The sequence below is a fragment of the Vicia villosa genome, unplaced genomic scaffold (genome assembly GCF_029867415.1).
Source record: "Vicia villosa cultivar HV-30 ecotype Madison, WI unplaced genomic scaffold, Vvil1.0 ctg.001057F_1_1, whole genome shotgun sequence".
Classification (NCBI taxonomy): Eukaryota; Viridiplantae; Streptophyta; class Magnoliopsida; order Fabales; family Fabaceae; genus Vicia; species Vicia villosa.
In genome coordinates this window covers 259,632-272,183 of record NW_026705465.1, presented here as the reverse complement: position 1 = coordinate 272,183, position 12,552 = coordinate 259,632, and positions in this window count along the sequence as shown.

Here is a 12,552-nt window from a genome sequence, read left to right as displayed (position 1 = left end):
CATTGTTTTATTTTGAAAGACTCTAATATTATTGCTTGTATTGTTCGTGTTGTCCCATTCTTAAATAAGTTATCTTTTTAGATTAAAATTTGATATAGGAAGTCATGCGTTGTACTTTAGAAAGGCTACTGTCATTATTTCTAAAAGACAAAGTTCTGTTCCAATTAGTTATGATGTTCTCATGCTATCATAACAAGGTAGTTCCCGAACTACTCATCAGATATATCATCAGAAGAACAACGAAAAGAAAGTGATCTCTTCCAAGCTTACTACTTTAAAATCAAAAGTACATCATTTGAAGATAATATCGAGAAAATTTCTTAAGGAAATTCAATACAACAGTCTACTCAATGACTCACACTTATCAAGACATTCGTACTATTAAAAAGCTATCTTCAACTCCATCATGTCAAAGTTGCAAGCCACAGGATAAGGAAGTAACTTCTTCTATTGTCCAACATCTACACTTCTATCCATTGGAAAGTAACTATTGGCTTTAAAAAAAATACTCTTCTATCCTTGCAAAATCTCTTTCTTTGAAGACTATAAAAGAAGATTAAGACTTCTGAAGAAAATCAGTTGGAAGGTGAACAACCAAAGCTGCTGAATGCCAACAGCCAAGGCCGCTGATTTCCACTGTAATAGCAAAAGCCAAAGCTGCTGCTAGTTGCAAATACAAAAGCCAAAGATGTTGTTTGTCGCAAATGCTAAAGCTGCAAAGCTACTACAAATGCGAAGAAGCCAAAGCTCATACAATTAAAGCAAAGCAAAAGCTATTGCAACAATATGAAGCTGAAGCTAAAGAGGACAAAGCAAGAAGAGAAAGAAGATTACTACAAGATGCAACTCAACAAAAAATTAAATACATCTTTGTAGAATATTTTATAAGCAAGGAGTTATTGCTTATATCTTTCTCAACACTTTTGTGTTGTATTTGCACTTAAATATTTGTGTAATTTTCTTTTAAAAGCAATCTTGTAAACATAAATGTTAATCAATTTCTATTAATTGTTCCTTGAGTGACTAGTCTTAGTATGTATATTCAAGAAGATGGTGGCAATTTGTCATCATGGGAAATCTTCTTTAAGGGGCCAGTTGGATCAAAATTATTAAAGGAGTTGTTAATCGTTATATCTCTTAGTTGTTAATCGTTATATCTCTTAGGGGACCAGTTGGGTTAGAATTCTTAAGGGATCACTAACAGAATCGATCAATGTTTGGCCCATGCAATTGTAATGATTTATATGATTAGTGGATTAAGCCATTTTCTAAGGAAAAATCACCTTGGCGGGTGGATAGGACTAACCTTTTCTAAGGGGAACCTGGATAACTTAATGTGTCATGGAAAAGTTTGAAAACCCAATTCAACCCCCCCTCTTTCTTGTGTCTTTCTCTACCTTCAACAACAAGTATGCTTGGAACATCATCTACTGCTATATTTTTGCATTCTAAGATGCTTTTGATGTGAAAATTTAAAAGTTATAAGATAAAGCTTCAACATTAAAATGGGTTTTTGATAAAATTTTTCTTGATGTGATGCAGTACCAAAGAGGTACAACATCATGATAAATAATTTCACTTGAAATTTTAAATATGTGCTACTTAACTTGAGAATATACTTTCAACTTGAAAAAGTGTGCAAAATAGAAATATTCATTGAGTACTTATAGACGAAAAGATGAAAATGAAAAAAAATAACGCCTTCGATGGTGCTTTATAATACATACATTGTACCATCATCATCATAACTATTTAAAAGTCAATCAAGACCTAAACAAATGAAGTGAAATAAAAGCTGTATTAATCACCTTGTACTATTCCACCTCCAAAACCGCATACTAAGCAAACATACTTTACAATTTTTTTGATAAGAAAATGATTCTCTATTTCAATCCTCCAAACTCAAATTCAGAGTTTCTCTTTGACATTCCAACAATGACGTTCCGTCTTCAAACATATTACTAATGGGCGGACTATTTCTTGAGCAACCAACATGGGTCTCGAATTCATTCATATTGAAATTAGCTTGACAACAATGACAAATAATACCATAAAAAACTACACTCCCAATTTTGACAATATTGTAACTACCACGACATAACAAAATAGTCTTTGAAACAAAAATTTGACTATTTACCACCCATGAAACAAATTTGCATCGGTCTCTCATCTTTAATGCCTCTTATCTTTTTCCAAAGAATTTTGAATTATCCTCCAATCATTTTAATCACAACCCTCTAAATTTTTATCTATTATACTCATATTTGATACCTTTTGTTTTTTGTAAGGACACAATGAATTAGTAACTTCTAATTTCGAAGTACTCACATGTTTCTCAGTTTCTTTTGATGTTGAAATTGTTGTAACATTACAATTTTTTAGAGAAAACAAATTAAAGCATTCATAATTTTCAATAAAAGTTGATTGATCAATTTCTCCAAAATCTCTCGGTCGTTTTTTCAAATTTGCTGGAGACGAAGAAATTGTCACTGATTGTGGTTGCATTGTTGTTGAAGAGTGTATGATAGAACAACCTCGTCTTCATTAATGTTTTTGAAGAGAAATCGAACTAAAAGCTTCAGAATCATCATTGAAAGTTGATTGAACAATTTCTCCAAAATCTCTCGATCCTATTTTCAAATGTAGTAGAGACGAAGAAGTTGCAGTTGATGGTACTTGCAAGACTTTTGAAGAGTGTATGGTGGAACAAACCCCGTCTTTAGAAATTGTAGTAATATTACATTTTTGAAGAGAAGTCAAACTAAAGGCTTCAGAATCATCATTGAAAGTTGATTGATCGGTTTCTCCAAAATCTTATGGTCTCTTTGGAGACAAAGAAATTATTGTTGATGGTACTTGTATGATTGTTGATGAGTGTAGGGTGGAACAACCCCATCTTCAATACAACTCTCAAAGCCAAATCCTTTCTATTGAGACTTTCTTTGCTTGAAAGAAAACATAATTTTATTATTATTAGAATTTCAAATACTCTAAAATTTCTACTATAATCCAACAAAGAACTATATACTAACATTCCTTAAAAAATTAAAATTCGACAACAATTGAAATCAAGTGATTAACCTAAAAACTTATATCAACATCACAACGTAAGATATGAGCGCATCATAAAATATTCAATAATATTCTTATTTTCTTATACCTAAAATATATAATTGTTATATCATTTTATTCACTCAGAAACTTTAAACAAAAACATTATAAGATAATTGAGTTCGCACATGATAAGTAACACCTAAAACATCACACTATTTTCTATAAAAAAAATTCCACCAACTATTTTCTATAAAAAAAATTCCACCAAATAACTCGATTACAATCATTTTCATCATTCTTCTCATAACTGAAATTATTTAAAATTGAAAAATATACATCAACATCACAAAACAAAATATGAACATAGAATACTCAATAATTTTTATAAATATTTTTACTCTTTTAAAGTTTGATTACAAAAATTATAAACAATTAACTTAACACCTAATATATGGGTAATATGGGAATGTACAGGCTTTTCAAGTTGAGAGAACAAAATACCTAATATGGGGACTGTAGAAGCTTTCCAGACTGGTAAGGACACAGCAGAGGCATGTTTTGGTTTTTAATTCCACAAGGGAAAAACAACTTTCCTATTTTTTTAAGGTTACTATTATAAATTAGAAATTTATAATAATTTTGAATTTGGATGAATTTGAAATAAAAATACAATTTTGCTAATTTTAAGGATTTTCTATAACACTTTCAGTTTAAATTAAAATAATTTATTATATAGAAAAAACATATTAAATGAAAATTTACATCAAAGAAAGTTAAATTACTTATTTTTAAAAAATAATAAGAGAATATTGACATGTTAGTTATATCTTATACATATTAAAGAAATCAAAATATAATATTTGAATTAAGACCTTTTATATTTTTAATAAAAAGAGTTTCACATAAAGATATTAACTTTTTTTTATGAAACTTTAATTAAATATTGTTATAAAAAAAGGAACAGAGTAAATTTAATATAATTTACCATTAATTTTATTTAAAAAAAAGAGAAAAGTTGATTTTATTTTTATAATTTAAAAAAATATATATTTTTGGATGGAGGATAATTTACTAAGATTTTGATAGATTCTAAAGTTAGAAGTGTATATTTTGTAAAAACCAAAAACATATTTAATTATTATTTTTATATTGATTTAGTTTTAAGACATATTTTAATTATCAATAAAACTTAATTTTTAAAACATCTTTTTTATGAAACTTTAGTTGATTATTGGCATAAAAAAGGGAAGAGAGTGAATTTAACATACAATTTAATTTAATTTTTTGAAAAAAAAAATATAAAAGTTGATTTTATTTTTATAATTTGGGGAAAAAAATATATTTTTGGAGGGAGGATAATTTACTAAGATTTTCATAGATTCTAATGTTTGAAGGGGCCTATTTTATTAAAACCAAAAACATATTTAATTATTATTTTATATTGATTTAGTTTTAAGACATGTTTTAATTATAAATAAAAAACAATAGTATATTTTTAACAAGATTATATATATACATACATATATATATATATATATATATATATATATATATATATATATATATATATATATATATATAAATCTTGATTTTGTTTAGATTATAAATTTATTATTTTATCATAATGGGTGCTACTACTCACTAAAGTTTTGGTATCAAAATGCATAACTCTTACTCATTAAAAAAATTATTTTACAAATTTTTAAATCATATTATTTTAAAAATTAAGTTATGGGCTTAGGCCCTCCATCTTATAAAAAAAAATTAAGTTTTACTAATTTTCTCAAATAAAATATTATTTAAAATTTTCAAGGTATTTATAAATACTTTAAACTTATAAATACAGTCATTAATAACAATTTACTTATAAATACAGTCATTAATAACTATTTTAGGAATTTCTAGTCAAAGTAGTAATTACTTTTAAAATTTCAAATCAAAATAATAACTACTCTGAGAGTTTAGTGTGATGGTTAATTTGTTTGAATTAAATGAATAGTTTAAAATTTCAAATCAAAATAATAACTACTTTGAAAAAATAGTAATTTAAATATTTTATATTGAGTACATATTTTATAAAATATATCATTAATCTAATAGTTTGAATTAAATGAAAAATATAATATATAAGATAATTGTCTTAATGGTAAAAAACAAAAACGAATGATTTACCTAACACAAATTTTAATATTATTTATTCTAAATATATTATACATTTCTTCTTCTACTTATATTATTATTTCAACTTATTTATTTATTGTTATTATTAAGTTTTTTTTCAACTTTCTATTTTTATGACGGATAATAAATGGGCAACCAAAATCCTATCGCATTCAAACATGGATATCTAACAAGTTATTTGTTAATATTAATATATATATTAAATTATTTTTGAAATAATTATATAAAAACTCTTATAGAATTATTAAAACTAAGAGAACATTTTGTAAAAGAAACTAAATGTGGTTTCACGACAAGATGGATGAAAGAAAAGAAACTCAGTGCAATTAGATTTATAAAAAACAACTTGCAACTACATCTTCATGCATTATATGAAATATGCATTTGTTACTAAAAGATTTGGATTATCAACCAACAATGACTATATTTTTATGTGTTACATGCAATATGATCATGTAGTATATGAAAATATAGATGAAGAAAAATAATCATTAAATGACTAAATCTTTATTTGTTACATGAATTTTCATATTACATAAGATTTAGATTACCAACAAACAAAAACTACACTTTAGGTGAATGCTCATGTATTACATGAAGGGGTAGAAGAACCGGATGAAGGTGAATGCTCATTGTATTTATTATGTTATTTATAAATGAGATAGTAAGTTTTTTTTTTTTAAATAATAAATTTTTTAGGGATATGATAAATGTGACCTTATTAAACATACAAATATTATTTTTAAAATATTGTTAGTCAAACTTTGCTGGCAGATAGACAACAATAATCCATAAAGATTATTATGTGAGTAAACTGATGACTATTTTAAACAATTTATAAACTCTTTTTTAACATTAAAAATTGGCCCTTAATAAAAAATCTAAAATATTTAAATAAAAGGGTTAATAGTTGTTTATCCCTTTGTTATATAAGTGAGTTTTGATTTATCCCTTTAAATTTTTTTTTTTAAATTACTCCTATAATTTTTGGGCACCCCCTAAGCGTGTACAAATCAGAGGGATAAATCAAAAAAATATATTTTACACGGGGTAATTTTTCCTCTTAGAGGGCAAAAGACTTAGAATTTTAAAATTATAGAGGATAATCCAATTTTTTATTAAAGGGGGGTAAATCAAAACTCGTCTATATAGTAAGAGAGTAAATGGTTATTAACCCTAAATAAAATTATTCTCTATTTAAATTGTAAATATTATTTCTTCATGATTTGTTTGTAAAAACTTGTACATAACGTACACTTCTTCATTATTTGTTTGTGAAAAAATGCCGTAGATGCAATGTCTTTAAAATACTGATACAAGAACATGACACTAGACATTAATAATTATTTTATAAAATAAAAGTAACTGGTTGTAACCACCGATGTTAGTGTCATGTTGTTGTAAGATACTCGACACATTTTTTTTGTTCGATGTGTTTGTGCTAAATAGTGCAATGCAATAACTTGAGATGAAAATTTAAATTATATTGTTAGTTTTTTTCTTCCATATTTCATTGATTATTTCTTGTTTCAAGAGAAAAGGGTTCAAGCTTCTCGGAATCAAAGTATTGATTTCTACAAAGGAATTTTCCCAACAGCATTATCATGGCCTGAAAGAGAGATCTTCCTTCAATGGATTATGTGACTTTCTGAACTCTGACCTTATTAGCAATTGTTAGAAATGATATAACCACTATCCATGTGAATCAACCAAACAAGCATGTGTTTATATTTCTAATATGTGTTTTTTGTTATCCAAAAAATGATGTCAAAGGTAATGGAGGGACAAAGAGTTATTACCTACGACATGCTTATATTTCTAATACGTGTTTTTTGTTATCCATAAAATGATGTCAAAGGTAATGGAAGGACAAAGAGTTATTACCTACGACTGTAAACTATTTGGAGCCACATATCCACAAAAATTAGAATATGGAACCAGAGAAATACTTAGATGGACACAATCATACCACCTGTACTTACACACAACCAATCATATTTTTTTTATTAATTAAAAATTAAAAATTAAATTGTCTCTCTCTTCTTTTATCTCAACCACCCCCCATGATGCCAATTAAAAACGAGATTAATATTAAATAAATTTATATTCTCTCTTTTTTCATTGGTTGTGCCTAAAAAATTAGATTTAGGTTCGTGTCCATGCAAGTATTTCTCTATGGAACCATTATGGATGATCTCGTTGTTGTTGTTGTTGGAAGGTAAATACTACTCCCTCGATATTAGATTTTTTCTTTACCCACCTCCCTATGGGGTCACCCCCAGCGAAAACCCCATTTTACCCGCTTCGGAAATGCATTTTCGAAAATTTTTTTTTCTAAATTTTCCCAGACTTCGGAAGTGCATTTCCGAAAAAATCCCAAAAATTGGAATTTTGACTAATTCGGAGATGCATCTCCGAAACAACGAAAAAAAATCTAAAAAAATCCCAAAAATTAATTTTAGGATATTAATTAATTCAATTATCATAAATTTGATATAATTTATGAGTAATGAATAATAATAATTATATATTTTGATATAATTTATGAGTTATGAATAATAATTATTATATATTTCTATTTTGATTCATATTTTAAAATTTAAAATAATTTTAATTAAAAAAATTAAAATAATTTCACTTACAAAATGAGTTATAATTTTTTATTTATATATTTATATATTTATAATAATTATTATATATTTATATATTTACAAAAATAATTAAAAAAATGAGTGTTTTAATTTATATATTTATATATTTATATAATAATTATAATAATTATTATATATTTATAAAAATTATTATACATTTATATAATAATTATAAAAATTAAAATAATGAGTGTTTTAATTTATAATATATATTATATTTATATTTATATATTATATTTAATTTTAAATAATTCAAAATTTACTTATGAAATAAAGATGTTTTTTATTTATATAAGTTAGTAAAATAATTTTTAACTTTAAAATTGTTTAGGAAATTTTATACCTATTAATTGTATTGATTCACCTTGATTTTATAACTATTAATTGTATTGATTCACCTTAATTTTAATTTTTTAATAATTATTTAATTCTTTCGGAAGTGTATATCCGAAACATTCCAAGACCTTTGGTCTTGGAATATTTCGGAAGTGTATATCCGAAGACACCCCCTCCCAAAAAAAATTCGGAAGTGTATATCCGAAGCCACCCCCTCCCAAAAAATGGGGTGTTTTCGAAAATGCATCTCCGAAAACACTTTTTTTTTGTATTTTCGGAAGTGCATTTCCGAAATAAGACAAATTTTGAAAAAAAAAATAAGCGTTTCGGAAATGCATTTCTGAAGTGAGGGTATTTTGGGTTTTTCACCAGAGGTGGCCAAGAAAAGAGGGAGGTGGGTAAAAAAATTATCCCATATTATATTAAAAACCAGTGTTTTAAAAACCGGACCGGTCATCGAACCGGTGTGGGTACTGGGTCACTGGTTTATTGGTCGAACCACTGGGTCACTGGTCGAACCGCACGACAAAACCGAATTAAACCGGATTAAACCGAATAACTCGGTTGAATAGACCTGTCATTATATAGGTATAAAACCGGATGATTCAGTCTCTAAAATAATATAACTAGCATTTAAATTTTTTAAAAATATCATATCATAAATTCACAATTTCATAACTTAAATTCAAATTTTAAACAAAGGTATCACACATAACAAAATAGTAAAAAATTACAAAGTCTAATTGCAAACAAAGTATAATTACAACATAATCTAATTGAATAGTTTATAACAAAATAACTCCAATGTGTACCAAATTTAATTCAAAATAGGATCTTCCTAAAAAGAAAATCAAATAAAATTCAATATTTTTATGCTATTTAAGAAAATTTATCAGCAAAGATAACAAATAGTAGACAATAAAGTTTTTAATTTGTCACTAAGGAAAAAAACTATGTGAGAATGCTATTTAAGTAATACACTACTAAATATATTAAAAAAAATTTTTAAAAGAAATGTTAAAAAAAAGTTAAAAAATAAATTTAAAAAAAAGTTTAAAAAAAGTTTTTAAAAAAAAACAATTAAACCACCGGTTTTCCGGTTCTCCCGGTTTTCCCGGTTTTCACCGGTTTTCATCGATTCCCACCGGTTTGATGGCATACCCGATCTGACTATTGAACCAGACCGGTTCCCAGTTCGACCGGTCCGACCGGCCGGTCCGGTCCGGTTTTTAAAACACTGTTAAAAACATAACTCGTATTTTATGAATAAACATGTTAGGCAGAAGTAGAACCAAATAAGACATGCTAGTTTTTTTATTTCTCGATTTGATCATCATATAATGTTTATTTTGCTGAAATATCATCCACAAAAGTGGTTAGTTTCACAAGCAACTAAGAGAAGTGGGAGTTTTAGCTTGTTGGAACACCACACAATTTTGAACATATGACTTTATATCTTGGCGCATCTTTTGCAAAAAAAAAAATTGAGATGCAAAGCGAACTATTGTATGTGTAATTCCAGAATGATGTCCAATTGGGGAAGAATGAAATTCCTCTAATATGTATTTAATTAAGCATCTGGGGCAGGAATAACAAAATAATTCTTCAAATATAACAAACCTTTTCTAACATAATAGTTTGGATCTAAAATAGTGTGATTCAAGCACTTTTGTATTACAACAGTGAGATTATAATCTTGTTATAAAGCACTACGAAGATCCACTAAAAATAGGTTCATAAAAACTCGAATTAGAGAAACTTCTTGGATCAAAATCAGAGTTTAAAAATATCGATCAATCACCGATGACTCAAACCCTTTTTCGATTCCATTCTCTTTCTATGACGTGAATCTCCGTTCATCCTCTTCTTCTCTCTGATTCGAAGCTTTCTCCGATTTCGTGGAGATGATTGTTGTTGTGATGTTGAAAATTTGTGGTTGTTGCGTTTTTGTCCGTTGATACGATGTTGAACGATGTTGTTCGTTGTATTGTCGTGGTTCATTAGTGATGACGATTCTGTTGTTGTTGTTGAAGGCTTATTGTTCTGATTCGGTGATGGTGACAAAGATCACATATCGGTTTTGGCGATGGTGACGCGATTCTAGAAGCAGATGATGATGATTTTACGGTGAGATCTTTCTGGTTTTTTGTTCGTTGAGTCTCTCTTCTTCCTTCTCAACAATTTCTGAAGGGTTTATGATTTGGGAAAATGATGAGGATTATTAAGGTCTTTGTTAGAAACATAAGAAACTAGAATTTATCACTGTTATTATATTTTATTATTGAGTAATTGATTTTTTGTACACCTTTGATCCCATTTTCTTTTTCAAGGCAACAATTTTTGTGTACGAAACATAGAAGATATGAAGCAATGGGTTTACCCCGAAGTTTAACCAACTTTTATGTTGGTTTAGTATGAATTGACCAGCAGATGTATTTTTAAAGTAATTTATTTTACCAAGATCTTAATGTCTGTCTTTACAATATTCTTTAACTCAGGATTCTGGCATGGATTGGATCATCCATCTAGATACTGGTGAACTGATACATCCAGCAGGAACTCAGGAATACACAATGAGACAGTTGCTATCTGATGTGCCTGGGGATGTTGATATGGTTGTTTTTTCAAATTATGTGAGTTCAAGAGTTTTGTTTAGATCCGGAAGTCACTATCATTCAATATATTTAGTTGATCTATTGTGATATTATAACCTCTTTGAGATTCATTGATAGTTATAACTTAATGTTGGAATGTTATTTGCTTCAGGAAAGCAGTATTGAGCAAGACGATATCAAGGAGCCTTTCAGTGAGGTATTTGCATAAATAGCTTTTCTAATTTTTTAAACTTGTTTGATTGAAGATAATTATTAATTTAATTTCTATTTGTGATTTCTTTTCTTTCCTTTGTTTTTCCATATATTTTCCTTAGTATTTATGCTTCATTACAAGAGCCTTTTTGATAATGTATATGGGAGAGAGATGAATTGGAAGTTAGCTTGTTAGAATTATGTGATTCAGCCATTCAGGAACAAACAAGTAATTGGATATTTCAAAAAGAAAAAAAGTCATTGGAATGTGCTAATAAAAAGTATATACACAAACTAATCCGCTTCACACACATTTTAATATGAATTGTTGGCATTTGTTTGGATACAGCTATATTGTTGACAACCTTGTAATGTGGCTGTTGTAGTTTCCAAGTTTTTTTTAATCATTATTTAAACCATAATTTGGAAGTGTCTATTTTGGTAAAAGCCAATGGTACGAATCCAATTCTTAGCGTGTTTCATTTTCTCTTATAGACAAAACCTGTTCTTTAATTTCTTGTTTCATTCTCTTATAGACAAAGCCGGAAATGGATCACAATGAGTTGATGTGGATGATCGTGATCATGGGATTTTATGACCATTGTAAAGTTCATTTTAATGGTCTACTGTCGAAGGTTTACAAACGAAATTGTCAAAGCCTATGCACAAGATCATTGTTTTGATGTTATTACTAATTCAGTTGGATTAGCTGCTGCTGTGTTGGCTGTCAAGTTCTATTAGTGGATTGATCCATCAGGAGCTATTATTGTGAGTTCATTTTATCCATTATTTGGATTATAATTTTACAGTTAGTAATCTTTATTTAGTTTTGCATATTCCATCAATCTCAGGTTTCATCTGTTAGAGATCATGTAGGAAGTTAAGATACAATTGCAAAATCTGCAAATTTGATGATTATGAAGGTGGATTGGTAAGATTTCACTTGCTACTTAGAATATTAATAAATGGGTTATGATAAGTTTGTCTTTGAAATCCATATCTCATTACACTATTACAAGCTTAATTTATTTGATTAGATGTTACTAAAGTTTATAGAAGTGATTATTTTTTCAAATTGTTACTTGTTATATAGAACATGAGAAAATTGGTCGTGATAAGTCTGTCATTGAAATCCATATCTCATTACACTATTACAAATTTACTTGATTTAATTTGATGTTACACCTCAGCTTTTTATGCAGAGTTCCAATTTACTGACTTATCCAATTTTTTGAATTTGCACAGAGCATGTAAGGTGTGAACGCAGAAGATGAACAATTAGATTGAAGGAATTTGAAAGTTGAATATGAGCAGCAACCTGAAGCTGAATAATTAGAGTTTCTAAAGTTTTGCAAATTTATAATAAAGCATAGCATATAGATGAAGACTGGGAATCTAACATCATAAAAATATTATATTATATATTTAACAACAGGGAGAAAAGTACATGGAATTTGTAACTAGTATTGTTTCAATAAAGGAATTTTCATTCATGTTCAACACAATATTCACAAGTAAAGAAA